Source organism: Bubalus kerabau, chromosome 12 (genome assembly GCF_029407905.1).
Source record: "Bubalus kerabau isolate K-KA32 ecotype Philippines breed swamp buffalo chromosome 12, PCC_UOA_SB_1v2, whole genome shotgun sequence".
Classification (NCBI taxonomy): domain Eukaryota; kingdom Metazoa; phylum Chordata; class Mammalia; order Artiodactyla; family Bovidae; genus Bubalus; species Bubalus kerabau.
This window is the reverse complement of record NC_073635.1, coordinates 2,734,721-2,742,626: the sequence shown is the minus strand read 5'-3', so window position 1 is coordinate 2,742,626 and position 7,906 is coordinate 2,734,721. Positions and strand designations below refer to the sequence as shown.

The 7,906-nt window shown below is 45.2% G+C and overlaps 1 pseudogene; it reads right to left on the bottom strand.

Annotated features, from left to right (window-relative positions):
* Positions 1-364: 364 nt before the first annotated feature.
* Positions 365-7,906, bottom strand: part of LOC129624812 (ubiquitin carboxyl-terminal hydrolase 10-like) — a 29,752-nt pseudogene continuing 22,210 nt past the window's right edge.

The following is a 7,906-nucleotide window of genomic DNA, read 5'->3' as shown; positions in this document are numbered from 1 at the left end:
TTTTTTAAGGAAAGATAAAATTCATTTTCACAAATTTACAATTGTTGTTGCTGGTGCAGGACTTACTCTACTATGCAATTAGACTGGGAATCAAACGCAAGTTACCCTTCTTACTCAGAAATCACCATTATTTCAGAAATGGGTTTCTCATGTATTTTCTTGAATCAAGTGACAGTCTGTTTCACCAGATGATTTTGATTTGGAAGCTAGAAGTCAGTGGAAGCTATGCTGTGTACAAACCACAAGGCGTCTCCTTTCACTCTAGCCCATTTTTGCGATAAGGAGAAAGAGTCTGTCCTTTAAGAGCCACTAAAGAGAAGAGGGGAGGTGGTGAGAGCGGAGCCTACAAGCAGCCCGGGCGCGGCTACAGCAGGTCCACGCAGCTGTGGTGCGAGGAGGCAGGCTGTGCGCTCTGCGGTGGGCGTCGCTCCTGCTGCTGGCTGCTGGCCTTGACCGTCGGGCTGATCACCGTGACCATCTGGCTGATCACCGTGACCATCTGGCTGATCACCGTCACAGTCTGCTCTTCAGTGTGCCTCCAGCCGTTGAGCCTGATCTGGGAGATGTCCTGTGGCAGCCTGTGGCGCTGCCGCAGTGGTGGTAGACCACTGCAAACAGCCTATAGGCTCTGTGGCATTTAAAGTTCTTATTTTTAAGCCCCGGAGAGAGCAGTCTTAGTTACTAATTTCCAAGTCTGCAGGATATTCAGCATTTCTGATGAGCTTCTGACAGCCCCCAGTCTTGTACACGAACCGTTGGAGGTGCAGCAGGAGCACAAGATGGAGCTTTTCCAGAGTCACTCTCCAGCTGATCTCCACCTCTTGTTCAGTTTTGGTGGTGTCACCCTGGACAGACTCTCTGGCCACCAGGCTCCCCAGTGCATCCTGGACAGTGCATATCTTGTTGGACTGGATTTCCAGATGCAGATTGAAGAGCAGCTGCCCAGTGGCAGACTCTTTTGAACTCTGCTGGTAAACCACAGACCTGATGTGTCCACCAAAAAATGTCAGCGATAGGGGTCTGAACAAAGGCAGCCTGGTGAGTGACTGAGGTCTTGTTTCTGGGGCCTGCTTACTCCCACTTGTCCTCACTTCCTTCTTCTGGTTTTTCCTGCTCCTCTTTGTTCACTGAATGGCTTTTGGGTCCACTGGAAACAGTAAGGTTTTCATTATTTGGTGATAGAAGTTTCTTTTGGTTCTGCATTTCCTCATGGAGTCCATTTAGAATGAAACCTGAGTACTCCTCAGCATCTTCTTGCCCATCCTTCTCAGACAGGCTCCACTTGATCACCATCAGGAGTCTACAAATATACGTGGGTTCAAAGGCAGCTCTGGGGCAGATATCCCTCATGATTTTATCCCCAAGACCTTGTCTGGGTTTTGGAGGTACTGGCATATTAGTAAACTCATTCATTAGCTAAACAAAGCTGTCTGTCATGGGTGTGGATGTACAAGGGCTTTGCACTTTTAAATACAGAGGAATGAACTTCATCAGGTGATATAATGGTGGGCAAGCTACCAACGCCTGCAGTGTGGCTTTGATGTAGCACCAATTTCCTTTGTAGATCAGCCCGCAGGGTTGCAACGACACTGGTTTATGAATCAGGGTGGTGTTCTCCAGGAACTCTGCAATCTTTAGGGCTTTGGGATCCTCTGAAACTGGAACCAGCCCTTCCTTGACTTCTGCCTGCTTTTCAGAGATGAAGGGAAATGTGGTGGAAGGGGAATTCTTAGTTTCCACAGAAACCACAGGCGAGGAGGAGGAAGACAGTTGGAATCATGAAAAAGACTGGCCCATGACTTGGTGGGCTGACTGGTGGGCACTGTGCCCGCTGCAGAGGCTGGGGCATCCACAGGAGGTGGGGTGCTCTAGGCCTTGGTGGGGCTGAGTTCGAGCTCTCCATGGTGTGCAACTCCACCCCACTGGCAGCTGTGCCCTCAACCAAGGATTCAAGTATTTGGCCCTTAGCAACTCCAAGGCTCTCAGTAGTCTCAGTCCCCATGGAGGGTGAGCCACAGCTGTCCTCAACAGGGTGTCCCTGCTGGGAGTCAGCCCCGGGGCAGCCCTCAAGCTGCTCTGCAGTCCTGGTCCCGCCGTCCAGGGCTCGGGGAAAGCCTCAGTAAGGCGCGGCATCACTGACAAAGTCTGTGGTGTCCTGAGGGCTGCCCCAAGTCCGGGGGTGGGGCGCTGAGGGCACATTCCCCATCAAGTCTGCATCCTTGGCTCCTACACTGTTGCAGACTGCTGGGCCAGGTGACCACTGACCAGGCCTTCTACCGAAGGCCTGCCCTCGGCACTTTCAAGTGACTGTAATATCCAGGAGGATGTTTTTTCTTCTTTTTGCACTTCCTTTCTACCGCACAGTTGCACTCATCTCATATGCTAGCAAAGTAATGCTCAAAATTCTCCAAGCCAGGCTTCAACAGTACATGAACTGTAAACTTCCAGATGTTCAAGCTGGTTTTAGAAAAGGCAGAGGAACCAGAGATCAAATTGCCAACATCTGCTGGATCATTGAAAAAGCAAGAGAGTTCCAGAAAAACATCTATTTCTGCTTTATTGACTATGCCAAAGCCTTTGACTGTGTGGATCACAATAAACTGTGGAAAATTCTGAAAGAGATGGGAATACCAGACTGCCTGACCTGCCTCTTGAGAAAGCTTTATGCAGGTCAGGAAGCAACAGTTAGAACTGGACATGGAACAACAGACTGGTTCCAAATAGGAAAAGGAGTACATCAAGGCTGTATATTGTCACCCTGCTTATTTAACTTATATGCAGAGTACATCATTAGAAACGCTGGACTGGAAGAAGCACAAGCTGGAATCAAGATTACCGGGAGAAATATCAATAACCTCAGATATGCAGATGACACTACCTTGATTGCAGAAAGTGAAGAAGAGCTAAAAAGCCTCTTGATGAAAGTGAAAGAGGAGAGTGAAAAAGTTGGCTTAAGACTCAACATTCAGAAAACTAAGATTGTGGAATCTGGTTCCCTTAATTCATGGGAAATAGATGGGGAAACAGTGGAAACAGTGTCAGACTTTATTTTTTTGGGCTTCAAAATCACTGCAGATGGTGATTGCAGCCATGAAACTAAAAAACGCTTACGCCTTGGGAAAAATAGTTATGACCAACCTGCTAAGTCACTTCAGTCGTGTCCGACTCTGTGCGACCCTATAGATGGCAGCCCACCAGGCTCCCCCGTTCTTGGGATTCTCCAGGCAAGAACACCAAGTGGGTTGCCATTTCCTTCTCCAATGCATGAAAGTGAAAAGTGAAAGTGATGTCGCTCGGTCGTGTCCGACCCTCAGCAACCCCATGGACTGCAGCCCACCAGGCTCCTCCGTCCATGGGATTTTCCAGGCAAGAGTACTGGAGTGGGGTGCCATTGCCTTCTCCAACTTAGACAGCATATTAAAAAGCAGAGACATTACTTTGCCAACCAAGGTCCGTCTAGTCAAGGCTATGGTTTTTCTGGTTGTCATGTATGGATGTGAGACTTGAACTGTAAAGAAAGCTGAGCACCAAAGAATTGATGCTTTTGAACTGTGCTGTTGGAGAAGACTCTTGAGAGTCCCCTGAACTTCAAGAAGATCCAACCAGTCCATCCTAAAGGAAATCAGTCCTGGGTGTTCATTGGAAGGACTGATGTTAAAGCTGAAACTCCAATATTCTGGCCACCTGATTCAAAGAACTGACTCATTGGAAAAGACCCTGATGCTGGGAAAGATTGAAGGCAGGAGGAGAAGGGGATGACAGAGGATGAGATGGTTGGATGGCATCACTGACTCGATGGACATGAGTTTGAGTAAGCTCCAGGAGTTGATGATGGACAGGGAGGCCTGGGGTGTTGCAGTCCATGATGTTGCAAAAAGTCGAACACGACTGAGTGACTGAACTGAACTGAACTGTCCAAGACCCCCCTAAATGCCTTCGTTCTCTATAACTTCTTCCTTGGCATGAGAGCTGCCGTCCAGGGCAAGGGCAAGGCCCGAGTACTGGCAGTCGGCAGAGCTGTAGTTCACTTCTTTATCAATGTCATAAGGGAGTTTTTTGGAAGTTGTGCAGCTAAGGACAAATTCAGGGCCCTGAGGATTCAATGTGCTTGAAATACTGTAGTTGGGAGTTCTCGGCAAAGTGTCACTGGGTTCAATTACTTCATTAACTACATATTCAATTCTCTGATAGTTGTGTCCATCAGGGAGGTTACCAGCGGCCTGTGCGCCACACAGAACTGTCCCACCGTGTGGAGGAAGCTCCACTGAAGCATGAAGAGTCACAGAGAACTGATTGAATTCATCAGGGCTAAAATCTCCAAAAATATACTGGAGGTTGCAGAGGGTCCTGGTGGTCCCTTTCAGTAGCCCTCAGTGATCATCCAACTCCTCATGCTGCTTCCCCCTGAATGTTGAGTTTCAAGCTAGCTTTCTCACTCTCCTCTTTCACCATCAAAAGGCTCCCTAGTTCCTCTTCACTTTCTGCCATTTGAGTGGTATCATCTGCATATATGAGGTTGCTCATATTTCTGTTGGCAATCTTGATTCCAGCTTGTGATTCATCCAACCTGATGCTTCTCATGATGTATTCTGCACAGAAAGACTTTCCTGTAGCTCCTACGGTAAAGAATCTGCCTGCCACGCAGGAAACCAGGGTTCGATTCCTGGGTTGGGAAGTTCCTCTGGAGAAGGGAATGGCAATCCACTCCAGTATTATTGCCTGGTGAATTCCATGGACAGAGAAGCCTGGTGGGCTACAGTTCATGGGGTCGCAAAGAGTCAGACATGACTGAGCAACTAACATACATACATACTCTGCATAGAAGTTAAACAAGCAGGGTGACAATATACGGCTTTTCATACTCCTTTCCCAATCTTGAACCATTTTTTTGTTCCATGTCTGGTTCTAACTGCTGCTTCTTGACCCACAGACAGGTTTCTCAGGAGACAGGTAAGGTGGTCTAGTATTCTCATCTCTTAAAGAATTTTCCAAAGTTTGTTGTGATCCACAAAGGCAAAGGTTTTAGCATAGTCAATGAAGCAGAAGTAGATGTTTTTCTGGAATTCCCTTGCTTTCTCTATGAGCCAACAATTGTTGGCAATTTGATCTCTGGTTTCTCTGCCTTTTCTAAACTCAGCTTGTGCATCTGGAAGTTCTTGGTTCATGCGCTGCTGAAGCCTAACTTGAAGGATTTTGAGCATTACCTCACTAGCATGTGAAATGAGTGCAGTTGTATGGTAGTCTGCACTTTCTCTGTGCCAGGGACTCAGCTTTGGACGTTTGTTTGAGGAAACTTGTTCTCAAAGCATTGTTCCAGATGAGCAGTGTCAGCATCACTTAGAAACTTGTCAGTTTCTAAACTCTGTAGCCCCAACACAGACCTACTGAGACAGAAGTTCTGAGGATGGGGGCAAGCAGTGTGTGTTTTCCTCAGCCCTCCAGCGGTCCTGATCATGCTCAAGTTTGAGAACCATTGTTACAGGAGAAACAGGAGACATAAAAGGAAGAGACACAAGCACCTGAGTATCTACATGGAATAAAGCTGGACATAGGAATCTGGAGCTCAGGAGAGAGTTTCGGTGGGAGATGATCAACTTAGAGTGTTATTCGAAGCTACGGGAACAGGTGAGATAACCTAGGGAGAAAGTCAAAGAAGGAGATGAAGCCTGATCACTGAGGCATGGGAAACTCCAATATTTAGAGAAAGGGAAGAAGAAGAGGAGCCGGAAAGGGAGTCTGAGGAGTGGGGACAGGAACGCTCGAGGGTAAACTAACAGTGAGGTCATGGAAGTTAAGAGGCAAAAGCGCTTCAGAGAGGAAGCTGGAGCCTCCTCTGCACAATGCAGAACCTCTCTCCTTTCCACTGAGCGCCAGCAATATCTTGTTGGAGAAGTTACCCTGACTCAAGTGTGGGGTCTGACTGAGTTAAGTAACCCCTGCACCAATATTTGGTACAGGAATGAATCTGAGGCCTAATTTTGGCCAGTAGATTGGAGAAATGTACTGGTGACGTCTGTGAAAATCCTTCCTTTTTTAGACAGAGAACAACAGGAAGCTAGTGTCTATCTCTCGTTGGATGTAAATAATATAGCCCTAGTTATTACTGAAGGCCATATCATGACAACAAAGGGCCAGGATGGCATCATTTTAAGACAATCAGTTCAGTTCAATTCAGTCGCTCAGTCGTGTCCGGCTCTTTGCGACCCCATGAATCGCAGCATGCCAGGCCTCCCTGTCCATCACCGACTCCCAGAGTTCACTCAAACTCATGTCCATCGAGTCGGTGATGCCATCCAGCCATCTCATCCTCTGTCGTCCCCTTCTCCTCCTGCCCCCAATCCCTCCCAACATCTGAGTCTTTTGCAATGAGTCAACTCTTCGCATGAGGTGGCCAAAGTACTGGAGCTTCAGCTTTCGCATCATTCCTTCCAAAGAAATCCCAGGGCTGATCTCCTTCAGAATGGACTGGTTGGATCTCCTTGCAGTCCAAGGGACTCTCAGGAGTCTTTTCCAACACCACAGTTCAAAAGCATCAATTTTTCGGCGCTCAGCTTTCTTCACAGTCCAACTCTCACATCTGTACATGACAACCAGAAAAACCATAGCCTTGACTAGACGGACCTTTTTTGGCAAAGTAATGTCTGCTTTTCAATATGCTATCTACTTTGGTCATAACTTTTCTTCCAAGGAGTAAGCGTCTTTTAATTTCATGGCTGCAGTCACCATCTGCAGTGATTTTGGAGCCCCCCAAAATAAAGTCTGACACTGTTTCCACTGTTTCCCCATCTATTTCCCATGAAGTGATGGGACCAGATGCCATGATCTTCATTTTCTGAATGTTGAGCTTTAAGCCAATTTTTTCACTCTCCTCTTTCACTTTCATCAAGAGGCTCTTTAGTTCTTCTTTACTTTCTGCCGTAAGGGTGGTGTCATCTGCATATCTGAGGTTATTGATATTTCTCCCGGCGATCTTGATTAAATGTCCTTATTTATAAAATGAAGAGATGCTAGTACCTACGTCACAGAGAATGGAGTTGGCATTTTGGACACTCATGTAAAGAAATTAAAGGAACTAAAGCTCTTGATGACATGATTGAGCTGCCAAATCACCCAAAGCAAACTTTCTGTTTGTAAGCTAATACATTTCGTTGTTTCGTCAGTTTAATTTAGGATTTCTATTTCTTGTAGCTGGAAGCAGCTTATCTGATACAGTGATATATGAAGGCTATTTCTATTTTTAATTGTCAGAAAGTCTCTGATTTATTACAAATTCTCAAGAAAGATTATTTGTATGACGTATTGTTCAATGAATGTTGTAAAGTACTTTTCTAATGAAAGGAAATCTGCAATCTAATCTTATAAAACAACAGCAAAAAAAAAAAAACAGTTTAGGAATAATAGATTAAGTATTTTACTTATCTTAGAACGATATATATTTCCTATTAATGTATTCTTCTACAATTCAAGTCATATATTAATATTAAAACCTCTATGGAACTAATTTCTTGAACTCTCATTTGACAGAAAAAAATGCAAATATTGAAAGTTTATGTCCTATCCTTCCTTTAACTTTGAGTAATTGTATGGACTGAAAATTAGGTTTACGAAAAGAAGATCTTGAATTTTCAATATGCAAAACACTATAAACATGAATATGCATATAAAGTCAATGGTTTGACTGGTTGAAATATTGATATCTTAATAGCATTAAGAAAACTGATCTATTAAAATACAATGAAAGTTAATACTTCAAATTAATTTTATTTACTACTGGAACACTAGAGGAGGTGGTACAAAGAATGTAAGAATGCTAATCTAGAAATCAGGAGCTTTTTGTATTAGTTCCTTCCCTCCCACCAGGTGTGTAGTCTCAGATAGATAATTAACCTCTTCTTTCCTTATCGAA